This window comes from Aricia agestis, chromosome 10, assembly GCF_905147365.1.
Source record: "Aricia agestis chromosome 10, ilAriAges1.1, whole genome shotgun sequence".
NCBI classification, from domain to species: Eukaryota; Metazoa; Arthropoda; class Insecta; order Lepidoptera; family Lycaenidae; genus Aricia; species Aricia agestis.
In genome coordinates, this window is record NC_056415.1 from 10,908,606 (window position 1) to 10,930,209 (window position 21,604).

Sequence of the window (21,604 nt, forward strand, 5' to 3'; positions counted from 1 at the left end):
TTAGAGAGAGAATATACTAATAATTTATTTTACAAAAATTTACATAATATTACTATCTATATATATAAAACTCAAAGGTGCCTGACTGATTGATTGACATAGTGATCTATCAACGCACAGCCCAAACCACTGGACGGATCGGGCTGAAATTTGGCATGCAAGTAGATGTTATGACGTAGGCATCCGCTAAGAAAGGATTTTGATAAATTCCAACCCCAAGGGGTTCAAACGAGAGAATATACGTGGGAGAGCCATGCTTCGGCACGAATGGGCCGGCTCGACCGGATAAATACCACGTTCTCACAGAAAACCGGCGTGAATCAGCGCTTGCGCTGTGTTTCGCCGAGTGAGTGAGTTTACCGGAGGCCCAATCCCCTAACCCCTACCCTATTCCCTTCCCTACCCTCAACTATTCCCTTCCCTTCCCTACCCTCCCCTATTACCCTATTTTCTCTTAAAAGGTCGGCAACGCACTTGCAGCTCTTCTGATGCTGCGAGTGTCCATGGGCGACGGAAGTTGCTTTCCATCAGGTGACCCGTTTGCTCGTTTGCCCCCTTATTTCATAAAAAAAAAAAATAGGGGATGAAAGTTTGTATATAATAATACTTCTTGACGCGAGCGAAGCCGCGGGCAAAAGCTCGTTATTCATAGGTTTATAATAAATCCTCACGCTAAGCGTAGCCTGTAGGTCATACAAGACATATCAGCTCTAATGATACATTTTGATTGTAGTGCAATGCGGGACTATGGACTTTCAGAAATGCATAAAGTATTTGAATGTCTTATCACAAATGGAATAGAAATATATATATTTACTAGCTGTCCCGGCAAACATTGTTTTGCCATATAATTTTTTTTGTATGAAAAATAGATGTTGGCCGATTCTCAGACCTACTCAACATGCTCACAAAATTTCATGAGAATCGGTTAAGCCGTTTCGGAGGAGTATGGCAACGAAAACTGTGACACGAGAATTTTATATATTAGATTTTTATTTTATTTTACTCTGAGAACTCTTACAAACTAGCAAATAATTATAAGAAAAACTATTATGAGTTTATAACAAACATACATCTAATTACAAGCCTCTACACGTAAATTATAAAGACAGTGCAAGTCAATGTTTCTTATTATAAGGAAAAAATAACTTAAGAGGAGTCCACACCGCCCTTTTTTCCATACAAACGTTGTCCCCTGTTTCCTCCCTGGATACTGCCAGTAGACTAATAATTATTTTCCTGAATATCCACGGCCACTTGTACAATGTCCCTATGTTTTCTTTTTTTCATAATTTAATTATTAAATAAGAAACGTTCAAAAACCCAAAAAATGGCCAGATTTTCTGCTGAAGAAAACAGATTTGGCTAGATTATACAAAAAAAAACATAGGAACACAGCTCAAGCCTTTATTTAATGTTAAATGGAGAAGGAATCAGAGGACAACGAATCGTTGATTTTCTGCAGTTATCTCTACTGCGTTCTGCGGTATAGGCTTGAGGTAAGGGAGACAGCTATAGATATTACACGTACTTTTTTTCATTTCTCTAGCCCCTGGTGTATCCTCTTAAGTTACTCTTTTTACTATAAATTGGTCAGGATATTACATCAAAGACATCGTTGATTATATTCAAATTTCAAAGCAACACGATACCACTTTGCAATGCTATCTGTCTTTATAATAATACAAAGTTTTTCATGTCCCAAATGTACTAAATTTATTCCATACGTAGTTTGTAGTACAATCTTGTCATATAATACAATAACTGTACACCAATCAAACGTACGTCGTAATTTCAGATATACATAATGTACATTGTATATAGTATATACTATAGTATATACTATATACAATGTACATTATGTATATCTGATATATAATACAGATAATCACGTACAAAATTGATCATTAGATTGGAATCTCGTCTATGTATGACTATGTAATGACAGTGAGCTCTAATAACTTTGATGATTTACTGTCGTGACATTTTGAGCCTTATCCTCATAGTAATAGAGGCGAAATGCGCCGGTTCTAAGTGGGTTTGCTGGGGTTACCACTATGACCGCTGATCGAGATAGTCAAGGCAACTCTATTGTGGGGCCGTTTATTGATAGAGGCTATTGTTTTGACGTCCACAGCACATATAGGGGGTTTCGGGGGCGATAAATCGATCTAGCTAGGAATCATTTCTAGAAAATGTCATCATTTTCATCGGATACCGAGCAAAGCTCGGTCACACAGCTAGTAAATAGATAAATGACGACCGCAATTCCGTTGTGCTGAAATTGGATTATCACGCGTGAATCGTACCCTTTTCCGCAATGAAAACTATCCATTGTCCTTTCCCGTCTTCCGAAGTATCTCCATATGAAATTTCATCTAAAGCGGTTCAGCCGTTCGGACGGTAACAGACAGAGAGATTGACACACTTTCGCATTTATAATATTATTAGTACCTAAGTATAACCACAATAGACATAACTACCAGTAGTTCGACTGCAAAGAAACGGACAGGTTTCAATATCTGTCAAATTTGTCGGGTTTCACTAGGATTATGAACGGAATGTGCCTCGCGCTGGCTGATATAATTTATTTTTAAATATTTAAAATAAAGATTTCAAAATTGGATTCTGACAATTTTAATCGCATGTGCCAAAACACAAACAACAATACTACCAAAGAGGAACACGTCCAGCGAATATGTCATAGTTTTAAATTCGTAGGTAACAATTTAACAACCCTAGCGACGATTCTCGTCATAATACGTCAAATTTAAAAATTTCATCATCAGTTCTAAGTCGGTATACTCTATAATTCTGTCTACTCTGGTATAACTCTTTTGGGCTTCAGAACACATTCACACGAATAAGGGTTGTCGATGTATTATAATTTATATTATATTATTTTATTTTAATTTGCCACCAGAGGGACGGTAGAGTCTTTCGTGTCAAATGTTGTGTCAGACAGACATATGACAGGTATACCGTGACATGTGTAAGTTATTTCGTGACATTTTAAACATTCGCATTGCATTATAATTAAAACTTTTTAATCGGGACTTAGCGCGACTATCTAGTAGTAATGCTACTACGAGTACATACTTTTTGACGTCGAGAAAAAGTATGTACTCGTAGTAGCATTACACAGTGTATTTTTTGTCCAAAAAATTGGCCATGCCGTTTTTATTACTTAATTTTATAGGATTTATGATTATAAATGCAGGACGAGAACACCCGACTGCCCATTTCATATAGAAGACTGCAAATTAGTACTTGAAAAAAAATTCTATGGTTTCCAGAAAAAATATAGAAACAGCTATAGCTCAAAAGTTTGATGTTCTTTTAAGATTTTATAAATTGATCTAAATAGTGTCTTAAAAGCCCTACGATAACGAAACACATCCAGGCTTTATTTGTTCAAGATAACGTATTTATGACTGATTTTGTAAATTTATGTTTTAATTTTTTTAACGCCATGTCTTTTCATATTTGGATTTGAAACTAACACTGAAATATTCTTTTTATTGTTACTTATAACCCAAAAAAAAGGGATCTAAATGTGGCGGGGCACTGGAGTTATTCAATTTTATATTATTTTTGATAGGGTTGTTACCGTATAGTTAGTTGAATAATATTTGAAGTACTTAGGTGTTTATATTATGCAGTATCCTCATATTTCTAATGAAGTTCATAACTTCAACAAAACAAATGTAAGTCATTTTTATTACTTACTAGCTACTGCCCGCGACTCCGCCCGCGTGGAAATTCATTATGTTATCCACAGTTTACATTTTCTTCGCGTTATACTTTACTACTCTGTTCCCCTTTGCTTCACTGCTGTTCCACTCTTTAATATTGAGTTTTGAAGTCAGTCAAAAAATCTAACATAGTAACATGCCATGAATATACTTAAATAATATAATAATACTTAAATAATATAAGTATAAATATATTGTCTTGTTTGCATGTACTAGTCGAAAAACTGTGTGTTTGGTAGAGTATTATTTCAGGAATTTCAAGTGAAAACATAGTGTTATTCAATTACCTAGCGGTTCCGCGCGGCTTCGCTCGCGTGACATTCAATTTCTCTGGACCTTAATTTGATCGTTTTGGTATCACAAACAGACACTTATTTTTTTAATACTAAAGATTTATTTTTGTCCAATGAAAGTCTGATAATTTTTAATATTTTCTTTACTTACAAATTATTATCAGGCGTCGTTGTAAATACCTAATATTTTACTTGTTATAATACGTTACCCAATAAAATTATTTTAAAATGTTCATTTTTTTAATTGGAACCCGGTGACACCCGGTTCACGTGACGTTTTAGGACCAGAATAAAATCCGAAACCGAACCCGGTCTACACCGGCTACCTATTAAACAATAAATTTCCGGTTATACTTAAATCTATATGAGACCATTTTATACCGGAAATATAATTATAAAAGATTTTAAATGTCTCACCATGTGTACATTAGAAAAGTTTTAATTTGTTAAAAAAATCCAAGTTAGAATATTATATTGTAGGATTCAAATTAATATGAAAACTGCAAAGCTTTTGTAATTTAGCATTTTGCTTTACTGAAGTATTTTTATATTTAAAAACTAAAATAAAAGTAACCGTTTTAAGCTTTCGCGTTGCATTATAATTAAAACTTACTAATCGGGTCTTACTACTAGAATAATAAGTCACGTTAAGTCCCGATTAATAAGTTTTGAAAAGTAGCCGTTTTGGCAGAGTAGACAGAATGATAGAGTATGTCGACTTAGAACTGATGTTGAAATTTTTAAATTTGACGTATTATGACGAAAATCGTCGCTAGGGTTGTTAACTTGTTACCTACGAATTTAAAACTATGACATATTCGCTGGACGTGTTCCTCTTTGGTCGTATTGTTGTTTGTGTTTTGGCACATGCGATTAAAATTGTCAGAATCCAATTTTGAAATCTTTATTTTAAATATTTAAAAATAAATTATTATCAGCCAGCGCGAGGCACATTCCGTTCATAATCCTAGTGAAACCCGACGAATTTGACAGATATTGAAACCTGTCCGTTTCTTTGCAGTCGAACTACTGGTCGTTATGTCTATTGTGGCAGCGCTGAGTCGACGCAACGCGCCGTGTGGACTGGCTCAGGGCTCTCACGACTACACAAAATATATTCTTTACAATGAGGGATGTTTGGCGCTATATAGCCGTAGAGTCTCTCGTGTCAATTATTGTCGTAACTCGTATGAAACAGCTGTCATAATATGTTTAAAACTTTTTAATCGGGACTTAACGCGACTATCTAGTAGTAATGCACAGTGTATTTTTTGTCCAAAAAATTGGCCATGCCTTTTTTTGGGAATCTCATACAGAAATGTTATGTAAATAATTTATTAGCATAAATAAATTATATCAGCCAGCGCGAGGCACAATCCATTGATTGTGCCTCGCGCTGGCTGATATAATTTATTTTTAAATATTTAAAATAAAGATTTCAAAATTGGATTCTGAAAATTTAATTTGCATGTGCCAAAACACAAACAACAAAACGACCAAAGAGGAACACGTCCATCGAATATGTCATATTTTTTAATTCGTAGGTAACAAGTTAACAGCCCTAGCGACGATTTTCGTCATAATACGTCAAATTTAAAAATTTCAACATCAGTTCTAAGTCGGCATACTCTATCATTCTGTCTACTCTGGCGCTGCCGTTGCGTTGTTATACATACAAATATGAAATAACCAAGGTGTTCACACGGAGCGCTGCGTCGCGACAGCAGCGTGCAACGCACACATGACGGACAGCAGCAACCGAGACGAAGCGGGAGGAGGTGTTGACGTTAAAACTGCTTCGTAATTAACGTTGCGATGACGCAGTGCCCGTGTTATCGGCTATGCGTCGAACGGCAGCGCTGCGTCGACGCAACGCTGATGCAACGCGCCATGTGGACTGGCTCTAACGCGCGACAACAGTGGTGCGTTTGCGCCGAACATACGGCTATAATCCCATAGTAATAGGTGGGTAATGGTTATTAAAATTATTTCTCGTTTCGAACGTTAGGATAGGATAAGGCATCGTCGACCGAAGGCTACACACGAGCTACGTAAAAGTTGCAAGGATATTGTTTAAGTTTTCCTGTACCTTTGCCGTAATAACGTTAAAGTAGGTTACAGAGGTTAAGTAATAATTTAGTTTACGTTAATAATTTTTTATTAATTTTCATTTCATGTTAACGAGAATTACAAATAAACATATTTCCCGCCGATCGTTACAGTTAAATAAGAATTCGGTATAAAATCAAAGTCATTTATTTTATGCTATAATAAAATGTTCTGGAATAATCCGCGTTTGAACCCTATTTATAAATTCGCTTAGTGAAGCGACTTCGCTCTTTTTAAAGGTTTTATGTTGGGAGTGAATCGATATCTTCTACTAGGGCTGTCAATTGTAAATATACGGTATAAATATTGCAAAAATTTGGGATACTTGAGTGAAATATTACGTTTTCGCAGATATCTGTATTTTATTTTTTGTAAATTATATTGCGTTTTCTCTCTTTTTATGCTACATTTATTTTGGAAATAATATTAAATATTTTTATTAATTGGACGAATCGAAATTATGTGCTTTGCTTCTTTAAACCATACGTGGGAGAGCCATGCTTCGGCACGAATGGGCCGGCTTGACCGGAGAAATACCACGTTCTCACAGAAAACCGGCGTGAAACATCGCTTGCGCTGTGTTTCGCTGAGTGAGTGAGTTTACCGGAGGCCCAATTCCCTTTCCTATCCTCCGCTATTCCTTTCCCTTCCCATCCCTACCCTCCCCTATTACCCTATTCCCTCTTAAAAGGCCGGCAACGCACCTGCAGCTCTTCTGATGCTGCGAGTGTCCATGGGCGACGGAAGGTGCTTTCCATCACGTGACCCGTTTGCTCGTTTGCGTTTGCGTTTATCTCATTAAAAAAAAAGGAAAAAAAAAGAAAAAAAAACCTATCTGTATGATTTAGCTGAATATCTATAAAAAGTGAAGTCCCGACAACGTAACTTGAATACTTCTAAGGGCCGGCTTACATTATCTTAGTGTTTAGCAAAGTGCTTTAGAATAGTAATTTAGTTGAAATAATATTAAAACGCTACTTGCTTTAGTACAGATCTATCATCTATATTTAGTACAGAGCACTAAATCGCTTAAAGAACTTGGCTTTTAAGTTGTACTTAAATATTATGTACTTACTCTCCTAAACACTAAGATAATGTAAGTCGGGTCTAAAGGAGGAGTGAGCACACTGAGACAGGCCGTGCCGGGGCTCAGCGTGCCGGGGCTCATCGCAAAAATCCGCCTCCATACAATTTGTATGGAAGCGGATGCGTGTATCGCACTGCATTGTGTCGGGGCGCAGCGGATTTCCGCTTCCATACAAATTGTATGGAGGCGGATTTTTGCGATGAGCCCCGGCACGCTGAGCCCCGGCACGGCCCGTCTCAGTGTGCTCACTCCTTTAAGCCCCTAGCGGACGGCCGGAGACGCCCTTGTAACTGGTACACATCCGAAGAATCCCGGATGGATGCCAGCCCTAACCTCATACCTACATCCCGTTCAAGTTTATTTTGCTACCGAGATTCTTTGTCTGGCCCTTATGTCATCCGTATAAAGTTCTGTAAGAGGTTTAACAATTTTAGAAACGACTGTACCCAAGTCAATATCTGCTTAAGAGGGTTTTCAGGGTTTTCTCTCTTCATGGACTTTAGCAACATTGATTAAATGCTAAAAGGGACGAAAAGGCTAAAAAGATTGTAAGTACTTAAAATAGCTCTGAGGCCCACTTGAGAGTATTTGGGTTTAAGTTAACCCTTGGTTAATCATGATATTTAACCCTAGCTAACTTTAAATTAGATCTGCGAATCAGAATCAATTGAAGTGCATAGACCTACCTATAGTGTCACAAAAACTAAAAAGGTATGTTAGTGAGCTGATAATGTTTTTTTTTTATGAAATAAACGAGCAAACGAGCAAACGGGTCACCTGATGGAAAGCAACTTCCGTCGCCCATGGACACTCGCAGCATCAGAATAGCTGCAGGTGCGTTGCCGGCCTTTTAAAAATCCCTTATTTCCTACCCTACCCTATTCCCTTCCCTTCCCATCCCTACCCTTCCCTATTCCCTCTTAAAAGGCCGGCAACGCACCTGCAGCTCTTCTGATGCTGCGAGTGTCCATGGGCGACGGAAGTTGCTTTCCATCAGGTGACCCGTTTGCTCCCTTATATCATTAAAAAAAAAAAAAAGAGGGAATAGGGTAATAGGGGAAGGTCGGGACTAGGGATGGAAAGGGAACGGAATAAGGGAGGATAGGGAAGGGAATAGGGTAGGGGATTGGGCCTCCGGTAAACTCACTCACTCGGCGAAACACAGCGCAAGCGCTGTTTCACGCCGGTTTTCTGTGAGGACGTGGTATTTCTCCGGTTGAGCCGGCCCATTCGTGCCGAAGCGTGGCTCTCCCACGTCAAAAATGTATGGTATGTAAGGTGAGTTATAAATTTTAATCATCTTCGATAAGTCAGTTTTCAAAACGAAATAAGTTAGCCCATTCGGGAGCTACATACATGACCCGACTACCTAATATATAACTACTAAGTTTTAGTTAAAATATAAAAGTATGAAGCAGGCAAAATGTGCCTTATGAGGACTATCCTAAGTGCGTTTCTTAGTTCAACTTCTAAGTTCTAAGTGCAAGTTGGACTAACAAGTTATGAAAGGACATTTAGCTTTATTTGTGTTGGCAACTTTAACTTGGTACTTTAACACACCTGCTTATGCTCGATTAGGCTCTATTCTAATTTCTTAATGCTTTATTCTTTTAAGAACTTAAAATAACTGTTTTGATTTCTTAATGTTAAATTAAACGTTGACGACCTCTGTGGCTCAGTGGTGAGCGCGTTGGTAACTCAAGCCGGGGGTCGCGGATTCGAATCCCGCCGACGGAACAAAAAGTTTTCAATGTTCCCGGGTCTGGATGTCCGGTATTAAATATGTGTATGATATAATAAAAATCTCAAATATATGTATAGTATAAAAGTATTAAATATATTTCCGTTGTCTGGTACCTGTAACACAAGTCCTTTAGGTACTTAGCACGGGGCCAGACTGACGTGGTGTGAAGCGTCCATAGATATATTATATTATATATATTAAAGGGCCGAGTGAACTTCGTATCATTTCCCTCCCAACATATTGTCTTACCGTACAAACCCTGGATACCTGGACTTCCACAAATATTTCAAGACCAAAATTATTCAAATCGATTTAGGCTTTTTCGAGTTTTAGCGAGACCACAGAATAGATGATAGTACAAGGCGAGACTAAAAAAATAAAAATTCAAGGCGAGATTTATGATTTTTTTAATCTCTACAGTTTTGGTCAATACTCAATACTCTCAAGAGAATCTGATTGTACGCTGTTTAACTTTACGTCTTGTCTATCTAGGAGCGGCATCTCGTTACCATAAACTATCGCATTATGACTTTTTATACGTGGGAGAGCCATGCTTCGGCACGAATGGGCCGGCCGGCAATACCACGTTCTCACAGAAAACCGGCTTGCTAAAACAGCGCTTGCGCTGTGTTTCGCCGAGTGAGTGAGTTTACCGGAGGCCCAATCCCCTACCCTATTCCCTTCCCTACCCTCCCCTATTCCCTTCCTTCCCTAACCTCCCCTATTACCCTATTCCCTCTTAAAAGGCCGGCAACGCACCTGCAGCTGACGCTGCGAGTGTCCATGGGCGACGGAAGTTGCTTTCCATCAGGTGACCCGTTTGCTCGTTTGCCCCCTTATTTCATTAAAAAAAAGAACTGTAACCTAGCTTTTGTTCACTATTGTAAACCCTTTAACCGCCGAGCTTAAAATAAAATATATACATTAAATATATTATTAAAGAGCATTTTATAGAGGAGGCATCATACTTACGCTTAACCCGTCGTTCGTGGGAAAACGAGACACAATAGATATTCTATTGTGTCTCGTTCACCGGTGAGCGTATGGGGCTTGATGAATTAAGGAGAATAAAAGTACCAAAGTATTATGTTTTTACGTAATTTGTACTTTTATAGCATACTAGTACATGCCCGCAACTCCGTTGCACCAATATTCGTTTATCGGCCTGGAACCGTGCATTTTCCGGGATAAAAAGTATCCTATGTTCTTTACCGGGACTGAAAGTACTTATCTTCATATCAAACTTCAGAAATATTGGTTCAGCGGTTCAGGCGTGATCAGAGATAACTGACAAACAGACAGACACACTTTCGTATTTATAATATTAGTATTTAGTATGGAATATGGATATGGATAGTATAATATGGATTTTAGATTACTCCTTGGTAATAAATAATAATAATTAAGAACGAAGTAAGTTGAAACAATAAAACTCATTAGCGACGAACGAGGAAGCGACGTCAGGAACTCAGAATCGGTCGAGTGGACTTTATCTGCTCCATTTTCCTCCTGCACTCTAGTTGTGCCAATACCGGGACAAATCTACACCGAAATACAAGATACAACGGAAATCCTTTCCTTTAACAACCTCATTGTGAACGTGAGAACTTGACAAAGTTACATTTATTATTATTATAAAGAATTAAAAGTGTATTGTTTAATAATTGTAACATTTGACGTGTTTATAAAGTTTTCACGGCAATATCGGTTTTCCAAAAGTGTGTGACTTGTGTTACTGATGTGTGGGTTATTTTGAGGCACATCAAAATCAGAATGCCGCCACAATAGACATAACTACCAGTAGTTCGACTGCAAAGAAACGGACAGGTTTCAATATCTGTCAAATTCGTCGGGTTTCACTATGATTATGAACGGATTGTGCCTCGCGCTAGCTGATATAATTTATTTTTAAATATTTAAAATAAAGATTTCAAAATTGGATTCTGACAATTTTAATCGCATGTGCCAAAACACAAACAACAATACGACCAAAGAGGAACACGTCCATCGAATATGTCATATTTTTAAATTCATAGGTAACAAGTTAACAACCCTAGCGATAATTTTCGTCATAATACGTCAAATTTAAAAATTTCAACATCAGTTCCAAGTCGGCATACTCTATCATTCTGTCTGCTCTGATGCCGCCGATTGCCGCCTTAGGCCCTTTTCACATACATACGGTAGTACATAGTAGAAATGTAATGAGCTCATACACAATATCACCGTCGCCGCGCCGTGCCATGTGAAAGCTGTCTAAGTAGCACATACATTAATTCTACTTTGTACGACACGGCGACCGTGCTGCAACCGTATGCATGTGAAAAGGGCCCTATGGCCGCCATGTTGTAAATTGTCATTTGTTAGTGACAGTTTCACACTCGAACTAAGCACGTACTGTGATCCCAGTATCGTTTTGCAGGTGGCCGAAATGAAAACCTCTAATTTCATTTTGAATGACAAATCAGCAGCTTTGGAGAGTTGCTTCTTGATAAAAAATATGTAATTTGCAGTAGCTGTTGAATCCAGATGAATGTTATAAACTATGTCCACACTATACGCTTTCGCCTTCAATTTACGTCATTTTCTTTCATTCAACTTTCGTACTGATGTTGTTCATAATAATATGTAATGATAATATAATTTTCCATTTGAGTCTCTACATTATTTTAAAGCTTCATATTTCGTCTTTAAAATCTAATTTAAGAAGCTACAAAATAGCCATTTCTTTATATTTCACATACCTACATTTTAATTTACTTATTAGAAAATATTTAGTCCATTCGTTATTATAACGATATCAGTTTTTTAGGTTTCCGTGCACAAAGGGTAAAAACGGGACCCTATTAATGTGACTTCGTTGTCTGTCTGTCCGTCTGTCTGTCTCTAGGCTGTATCTCAAAACCCGCTATAGCTAGATTTCTGAAATTTTCACAGATTGTGTATTTCTGTTGCCGCTATAATAACAAATACTAAAACCAAAATAAACTTAAAAATTAAGAGGGGCTCCCATACAACAAAATATGTGATTTTTTTGGCTTTTTTGCTCTATATCAGTAATGGTAACAAGTAGGCACTTGCATTTTTTACAAAATACTCAATTATATGTGTACTTTAATAATAATTGGAAAATAAAAATTAAGTAAATATTAAGGGTGGCTCCCATGCAAAAAACACAATTTTTGCCTACTTGCGCGGTACGGAACCATTCGTGCGCGAGTCCGACTCGCACTTGGCCTATTATTCTTTGCTTTTACTGAAAACATGTAAATAAATAAATAAGTCCTTTGAAAAGATATTAATGTGAATTAGTTACTAAACGTAGTGGGGAATGACAACCATAAGGGTTTGTGTATAGAGCGGTAGAGAAACAGTGTCGGCAACACCCAAAACACACTATGCCAACCCAAAGCGACCACTGAAAATACAAAGAACAGGCAAAATAGAGAAGTTTCATTTTATTAAAGACTGTGGTGGCTTGGTTTTGGCTATAGATGATATAGATTAAAGATAGCTATCCATAGATATGGATTGAATCTATAATATTATTATTTTTTTTTTTTATTTTTTTTTTTAAATTAGGGGGCAAACGAGCAAACGGGTCACCTGATGGAAAGCAACTTCCGTCGCCCATGGACACTCGCAGCATCAGAAGAGCTGCAAGTGCGTTGCCGGCCTTTTAAGAGGGATCCACACCGCCGTTTTTCCATACAAACGCTGTCCGCTGTTTCCTCCCTGGATAGTACCGGTAGAGTTCTGATTTTTTTCCTGAATATCTATGGTCACTAATACAATGTCCCTATGTCTTCTTTTTTTTCATAATTTAATTATTAAAAAAGATATGAACGTTCAAAAACCCAAAAAAATGGCCAGATTTTTCTCCGTGTTCAAACACGTATAAAACAAAACTGGCTAGAATATACCAAAAAAGTAAAACATAGGAACACAGCTCAAGCCTTCCTTTAATTGTTAATGAAAAAATTACTTAAATCGGTTAAGTTTTGGAGAAGGAATCAGAGGACAACGAATCGATGATTTTCTTTTATTTTATTAGAACTTTTGTCGTGTTGTCTCTATCGCGCTCTGCGGTGGGAGACTTGAGATTGGTGAGACAGCCATACATTTTCAAAATACCTATTTTGAATTTCTCTCGCCCCTGGTGTATCCTCTTAAGAGGGAATAGGGTAATAGGGGAGGGTAGGGAAGGGAAGGGAAGGGAATAGTTGAGGGTAGGGAAGGGAATAGGGTAGGGGTTAGGGGATTGGGCCTCCGGTAAACTCACTCACTCGGCGAAACACAGCGCAAGCGCTGTTTCACGCCGGTTTTCTGTGAGAACGTGGTTTTTATCCGGTCGAGCCGGCCCATTCGTGCCGAAGCATGGCTCTCCCACGTATAAGTTTAGTAATTAGTATGGATAAATAGATATTTATCCATATGAATATTATAAATTCGAAAATGTGTCTGTCTTTTTGTCTTTTACCTCTTGACGCCCAAACCACTAAACCGATTTTGCTGAAATTTGGTATGGATATACTCAGAGTCCTGGGAAAGGACATACTTGTTATACCTGAAAAATGTACCGTTACGCGTGACAAACGAATTTTTGCGCAACTAAATTGAGGGCATCGGCTGGCGTCCACAAATTACGCGAGGTGTTTTTTAAAATTTTCTGACTCCCCTTCCCCCCTGGTGAGATTTCGTGAGATTTTATTCAACCCCCTCCCCCACCCCCCAATCTCACGTGAGATTTTTTTTGTGGGTTTCTTACGTAAACGCGTTGGATTGTTTGACAGTAGATGTATGACGTATAATGTGTAACTCTGATTGACAGTTGAATGGTAGTTTTTTTTATGAAATAAGGGGGCAAACGAGCAAACGGGTCACCTGATGGAAAGCAACTTCCGTCGCCCATGGACACTCGCAGCATCAGAAGAGCTGCAGGTGCGTTGCCGGCCTTTTAAGAGGGAACAAAATAGGGTAGGGATGGGAAGGGAAGCGAATAGGGGAGGGTAGGGGATTGGGCCTCCGGTAAACTCACTCACTCGGCGAAACACAGCGCAAGCGCTGTTTCACGCCGGTTTTCTGTGAGAACGTGGTATTTCTCCGGTCGAGCCGGCCCATTTGTGCCGAAGCATGGCTCTCCCACGTAAGAATAGAGTAGACGCAGTACACACCATTTTAAGTACAATTTTGATTTGGTAGCACCATAAATTAATATTTAATTACTAGTTTACACATACTTAAAGTTTAATTAATTATTTCGTAGTAAAACTGCATTAAATATTTAGGCGTGTCAACCTAATTTAACCGGTCGTCCGCCGCGCCCGACGAAGTCACCCGAATGACGTCGACGTGTCCTTGACAAACCTGTAATAGGTTTGTCAAGGACTAAACCCTGAACGAGTTGAACGAATCATTACAGTATCGACTACGAATATTATTATATCACTGCTCCGAATTTATTTGACTGCGTCAGAGTAGACAGAATGATAGAGTATGCCGACTTAGAACTGATGTTGAAATTTTTAAATATGACGTATTATGGCGAAAATCGTCGCTAGGGTTGTTAACTTGTTACCTACGAATTTAAAAATATAACATATTCGATGGACGTGTTCCTCCGTGGTCGTATTGTTGTTTGTGTTTTCGCACATGCGATTAAAATTGTCAGAATCCAATTTTAAAAATCTTTATTTTAAATATTTAAAAATAAATTATATCAGCCAGCGCGAGGCACAATCCGTTCATAATCCTAGTGAAACCCGACGAATTTGACAGATATTGAAACCTGTCCGGTTCTTTGCAGTTGAACTACTGGTAGTTGTCTATTGTGACTGCGTCGGCCGTCGCACGCTCCTTCCTGGGTCAACTTCAATTCAACGCTGCGGCTGTGAGGAAGAACAGTACCTCCAGCGTCCCAGCTTCACACGAATATTCCAGGAGAGTAGCCCTAGGGTCCATAAGTGACAGTCGCGTAGGAACTTTACCACGACCTTATAAATTTTGTGTCTCCCCTACCGGCCATGTTTAATTTGTATTTTTTTTTTTATTATACTTAATTGTTATCTGGACACCGAACTTTATAAACCCTGTGGCGGAGGTATTCCTTCCAGACCGGTTTTCAGTGACGGTGAAGTTTCATTGAAACCAAACCAGTTACGCAGGAGTAATTTTATTGTATTGTATTGTACTGTACACAAGAGCTGCTCTCTATTCAGTCAAAACGTCATAACCCAGACCCCAGTGGGACGGACGACCGACACGACTGGTGAAAGATCAAGCGGAGGACCGACTTTTTACATACCCATCCGAATCATCATCTTACTTGTCAGACAATCAGATGATCACTTGCATTGTCCTTACCAAAATAATTTAAAAAATAATTGGCCGATACTTTACTGTACTCGGCGAAACATGACGGTAGCGGTCATTGACTCCCTGTAAAAAACTTGTCATTTTCTATATAAACCGCGATTGACAATGGGCTAGGAACATTTGACACTTCATTGTCAATCGCGGTTCATATAGAAAGTGACAAGTTTTGGACAGGGAGTCAATGACCGCTACCGCCATGTTTCGCTGAGTACAGTATACTTATAAATGGGCGTATTATACACCTACAATCGATTTCCGTAATCAATCGATTCTGAAAATGTTGACGTACTATTTAACTAATAATTGAACAACCACTCTACATAAGGTATAACGAAACATAGTGATAATACCTTAGGTTGTGTACGTATCTCTTAAATAGAGTTTACTGTAAAAATAGTGGCGCTAAAAGAGAAAAAAATGTGCAAGCGCCTCAGTGTCATGAATTTTCCCACGCAAAAGTAAAAAAAAAAGCTCTCTCATCGCTGCTACTTTCACGGTCACTCTATACAGGTGACCCATACACATCCCAAAGTATTAGCACATAAATTGTTACACCATATAAGTTATAACCACTAAACTTATAACAATATTAGGAGTTAGATCAAACGGAACGACAAGATACGAAACGTTACGTGACGATGCGTTAAAACGACACAAAATGAAAATGTTACATAGCGTGACGCCCCTTGAAATTTCTATTGCTTGTTACGTCGTGTCGCATCTCATTACGTTAATATTTTATATCACTACTTTCGGTGTAAATTGTCCATAAAAAAGCACTTTAGCTAAACTCCACTCGGGCTAACTTGTCGCTAGCGGTCATTGACTCCCTGTCAAAAACTTGTCATTTTCCATTTAAAACCACGATTGACAATATCTGACATTTTATTGTTAATCGCGGTTTATATGGAAAATGGCAGGTTTTGACAGGGGGTCAATGACCGCTGGCGACAAGTTAGCCCGAGTGGAGTTTACATTATTTGCTTCTGTAAAAGATGCTTCATAATAATCTGTAAATAATAAACAGAACGATCTAAATAAAGAAAGCAACACATCTATCAGAACGTTAGAAGCAAAGCGTGGATGATTGGATGGACCGAAAAACTTGGTCGTTACGTGTCTGTTCACCTGTCCGGAACAATCGGCTCTGACAGGTTGTGAGTGATTCCCTGTTGCTCCCAGTTGCTCCCTGTTGCTCTCTGTTGCTCCCAGTTCCCTCCCTTGATAAAAATAGGATCGGCTTAACGCAACATCCCTATTTATTTTATAGCGATACTTTACGACTGACACAAACAATTTCTTTTTTATTATGGTTTTTGAGACGCCAAAACAATGAGCCTTTAAGTTATTTTTTTTTGAAAATTCACAGCCAAGTTGCGTCTTTTGGAGACCGTTATATAGGATTATAATATATAATTACATATAAGTTAAATTCATAACTAAATACAGCTATAAATAAGAAGTAGATGGAATAATGCTTTTCAAAAAAGGTAGCATAGCAAAAGAAAATAAGGGCAAACGATCAAACGGATCACATGATCGAAAGCGATAACAATCGCCACTGTCATCCGTAATACGAAAGCTACACTTAGTGCTAGCGAAGCTTCTTTTACGGTGGCAATCACAGTATAGGTCTATTCTTAGCCCGTCATCGCGTGGCCATTTTGTGCTTATTTTCATACAAGTAGTGTGCGTTTATTTTCTGGAATATTTCTATTTGTCAATTATTTCGAAGCACATTATGATACAGGAAAGATAGTCAATTAGTTAATGATATCGATAAACTATAGTTCAAGTGATGAGTATCCGTAAACACAAGTAAAAAGCTATGCAATTTTTATACCCAATTTATTAATTCATGTGACATTTTTAGCACTAATGCCTTATATAGCACAAATAAGGGATTCATAAACTTATAAATTATCTTTTTAGCTTACAAAAATACCGATTGAAAAGCCCAAAAAACGTTGTTCAAAACTTACGTATTTAATGTTAAATCCACGTGTTTGAGGCATTCTTTGACCATTCTTTTGGTTTATTATTTAGCGGAACCACAAAACTCATCAATATCTAGCATTAAATGTTCACTAAAAACCTTTATTAATACTTTTATTACATGAAATATGCAGACCGACTCCTTTGTTATGTCCTAGTAAGTAGGACCATAACATTACACGCTTTTGACGCTTATACACCGATATAAGGCTCTCTCCAGTATATAGTACCTCAATGAAATGACTATTTAATGAAGAATTTGACAGTTTATGTATGGGGCTTATGTCAAAGCTTTATACCAGCACAGATAAATAACTAAATACGTCTCTAAGTTTTTTTTAATGAAATAACCCCGGCAAACGAGCAAACGGGTCATGGAAAGAGGAGTCCACACCGCCGTTTTTCCATACAAACGTTGTCCCCTGTTTCCTCCCTGGATAATGCCGGTAGAGTTATAATTTTTTTCCTGAATATTTATGGCCACTATTAGCATGTTCCTATGTTTACTTTTTAAAAGATAAGAACGTCGAAAAACCCAAAAAATGGCCAGATTTTCCTCTTGTGTTCAAACACCTAGAAAACAAAACTGGCTAAAATATACAAAAAAAGTAAAACATAGGAACACAGCTCAAGCCTTGCTTTAATTCTTAATGAAAAAATTACTTAAATCGGTTAAGTTTTGGAGAAGGAATCAGCGGACAACGAATCGAAGATTTTCTGTTCTTTTATTGGAACTTTTGTCGTGTTGTCTCTATTGCGCTCTGTGGTGGGAGACTTGAGATTGGTGAGACAGCAATACATTTTCAAATACCTATTTTCAATTTCTCTCGCCCCTGGTGTATCCTCTTAAGAGGGAATAGAGTAATAGGGGAGGGTAGGGAAGGGAATAGAGGAGGGTAGGGAAGGAAATAGGAGGGAGTAGAAAAGGGAAAAGGGTAGGGGATTGGGCCTAACACAGCGCAAGCGCTGTTTCACGCCGGTTTTCTGTGAGCACGTGGTAATTCTCCGGTTGAGCCGGCCCATTCGTGCCGAAGCATGGCTCTCCCACGTCAAGTGCGGTTATACTTAGGATAATACTAAGTAAGTAAATAATAAATTTGCTCTCTCGTAATATTTTTAAAAGAAAAGCCTAAAGATGGCAAGTTGGCGCCCCTAGAGGATGGCGCCCGTGTGCATTGCACACATTGCACATATGGTAGCGGGGGCCCTGATTCCCTTATCATGTATGTTGTACCATAGATGCAAGATACCACGTCTTACCTTGGAACCCTTCCGTTGGGTTAACATCTTAGTGGTCCCTTGCCTATCTTATGGAAGCGATCTATAGTAATTGGGATAAAGTGAAATGTTATATTTATTTATAGGACTATCCGAAGCTGAAAGAAAATAAACTTAAGAGGTGTCAAGGGACACCCGAATGGAACGAAGTTATTCAAAAAACATGTCATACATATTATACACTCAAAAAAATATTTCAAAATCAGGAATACTATTAAAGCCCAGGGATACTAACAACGCGTCGGTTTATTCTCAAAAAACGCTATCTAGTTGACGCATAGGAATACTATCAACGCCCTCTGCCATGCAGGTACTAAAAAAAAGTGTCGAGGTCAAATATCGTTCTGTTTAGCCTATCTAGCCTTTACGCCGAACGCGCGAGGAACTTTGTTTCAATTTTTTTTGCTGCTGTAATAATGTATATTAGTCTTACGTGGATTATTTTCATAAACGCAATAACTTATGCTAAGTACTCACATACGGTTTTTCTCGATCGAGCAACAACGTCAAGCAAAACCCGCGGCTTTTCGGCGGCTTTTTTGCGGCGTTCAAACATTCAGCATTGCTCGGTAGTTTTACTCTAAATCTATATATTTAATTCCATCAAGCCGGCTCGATACGAGCCTTCGAGCTGTGACTTTTGCGGTCCACGCAGTAATTATTACTCGATTTGGAGTAAAACTATGGAGCATAATATAGGCATTAATTACGACATGAGATGTTGGTACACGACGAAAATGTATAGTGTTAACTTCAAAAATGCAAAATGTTTACTTGCGTTTTCATTGTTGTATTTTGTTTGGATTAAACAATTCCTTTTCGAATTTTATGTCGATACTAAAGATCGTAAAAAAGTTCATAGGAATTTATTAAACTATTGTTATAAAATATGTTTTAAACACGTGTAGAGCGTTATATTTAGTATCTATAAACAGAGTATAACACCTCGTAAAGCACATCATAAATTCCAGCCACAAGTTAATACTGTTACAATGTTCATAATCCGAGCATTATTATGATCATGTTGTAATATAAGTACCTAGGGAAGATGAAAACAGCAACCTACAGGATATTGCTTCACGAAGATATACTAACTGAACTTGTTTTCGGTACTATTTTGGTATTTTTTCGCTCATGCCTTAAGGGGGCGACTAACCCTAAAGTGTCGGTTTTATAATTCATTTTATACTTACTTGAAAATAAGCCCTGAATTGTTTCATTTTCTAAAATTAGATACTACATTATATTTCCGAGAATTCGATCTGAGCAAAAACACGATATCTTAAAATTGTCTCGATAGTAAAAAATCACAAAGATGCATCTAATTTTCACAAATTTTTTATTTATTGCCATAACCGTGCACGGTGCATTGAACTAAGTTAATATTTTAACACATTGTATAAAATTCTATCATTAAGAGGTCGACCTAGCGGATTTTTAAAATGTTGTATATTTATCGAGTTATTGAGAAAAAACCAATTTGGCGATGAATTCGCGTCGTCCTTTTTCACATGGCATATGAAAGACGGGCGTGAGTGTAAAGAGAGAAGGACGATGTTTGATTTTTTGGGTTAGTCGCCCTCTTAAGGCGACGCGTTGATAATTTGGCTGTAGCGATATCGATTTTTCAAAGCAAGCAATGACTAAAGGTAAAAAATATAGTTCATTGTGAGTATTCATCATGTCTTTGTCTTTAAATTATCCATAGCATAACACGATTGGTCAACTTTTATAACACAGAGTAATCAATCAAAAAGACCTCTGTAAAAAAGGGATTCTAATTTTGCCAATAGAGGAGAGTGATTTAAGCTTCCAAAATTTGTACATAGATTGGTTCAAGCATACACTTTTATTTGCTTATAGCTTGCATGAAATATATTCATATGGGTTTTAAATTATGCGACCTAAACCATTTTGTCGAGTACGCACTTTCCATTCCTTGCTGTTCCATTTCTTGTTTTCAAAACAAGCAATCTAAAACATATCCAGCACAGTTTTTAACTTTACTAACGCACCTTAATCAAACTAACTACCATATACTTAAAATTTCTTCGTGCGAATACGGCTGTGTGGAGTCTTAACGATTTCTGAACCAAGTTTTTTTGGTCAGTTTTCCCGGCGGCAGTATTAAATAGGCAGGCATAAGTAGTATATTTTCTCTTGTCGCTCCCAGAAAAACTTGGTATTTTTAATTTGGATGAAACTTATTTCTTCTACAGTTTTAATACCTTTGACTTTAAATCTTATATCTTTAAACGAGCAATTCTTGTATGTATATAATTGGAATCTCGGAATCCGCCCCAACGATTTTCATGAAATTTAGTATATAGGGGGTTTCGGGGGCGATAAATTGATCTAGCTAGGAATCGTTTTTAGAAAATGTCATTTTATCGAATACCGAGCAAAGCTCGGTCAAATAGCTAGTGTAATATGTTACAAAATGTTTGTTATGGATACCTCGAAAATTGCCAGTAGAAAAATAAAATCGAGTTTCATAAAATTTTCTACAAAATTGTTTACCATTGTGTCATCTCATCAATCATTTTAGTCTGAACCTATTTTCCACGTTTCCGCTTGCGCAGCATAATTCACAGAATCACTCCGCCGACACTCTACAATTCATGTATATTTGAAACCCGGAACTGTAAAAATGTGCTTGAAGCATCCAATTTCAACCGGTGCTTGAAAAATTTTGTATGAAATAATAATTTACTTTATAGAATAAAATAAATTCGCTATTTTCACCGTATATTTTGTGGATTTTCTGGTTATTCTTTGTAAAGTTTTATAAGCAACTTAACACGTAAACTTTTATATTTATCTCCAAGGTTTAAAACAAATACACAGATAAACTCGTAAAACAAAATCGGAGGTGGATGCTCTAAAGTGGAATAAAATTGTAAGATAGAGCGTGCATTTGCCAAGTGTATCAGGTGCAGGCAAACGGAGTCAATGGCACTATTTACGC

The 21,604-nt window shown here is 37.6% G+C and overlaps 1 protein-coding gene across 1 annotated transcript in view; it reads left to right on the forward strand.

The window, feature by feature from the left end:
* Window positions 1–21,604, forward strand: part of LOC121730977 (cAMP-specific 3',5'-cyclic phosphodiesterase) — a 474,096-nt gene that overhangs the window by 18,494 nt on the left and 433,998 nt on the right. The gene's annotated exons all lie outside the window — the stretch shown is intronic.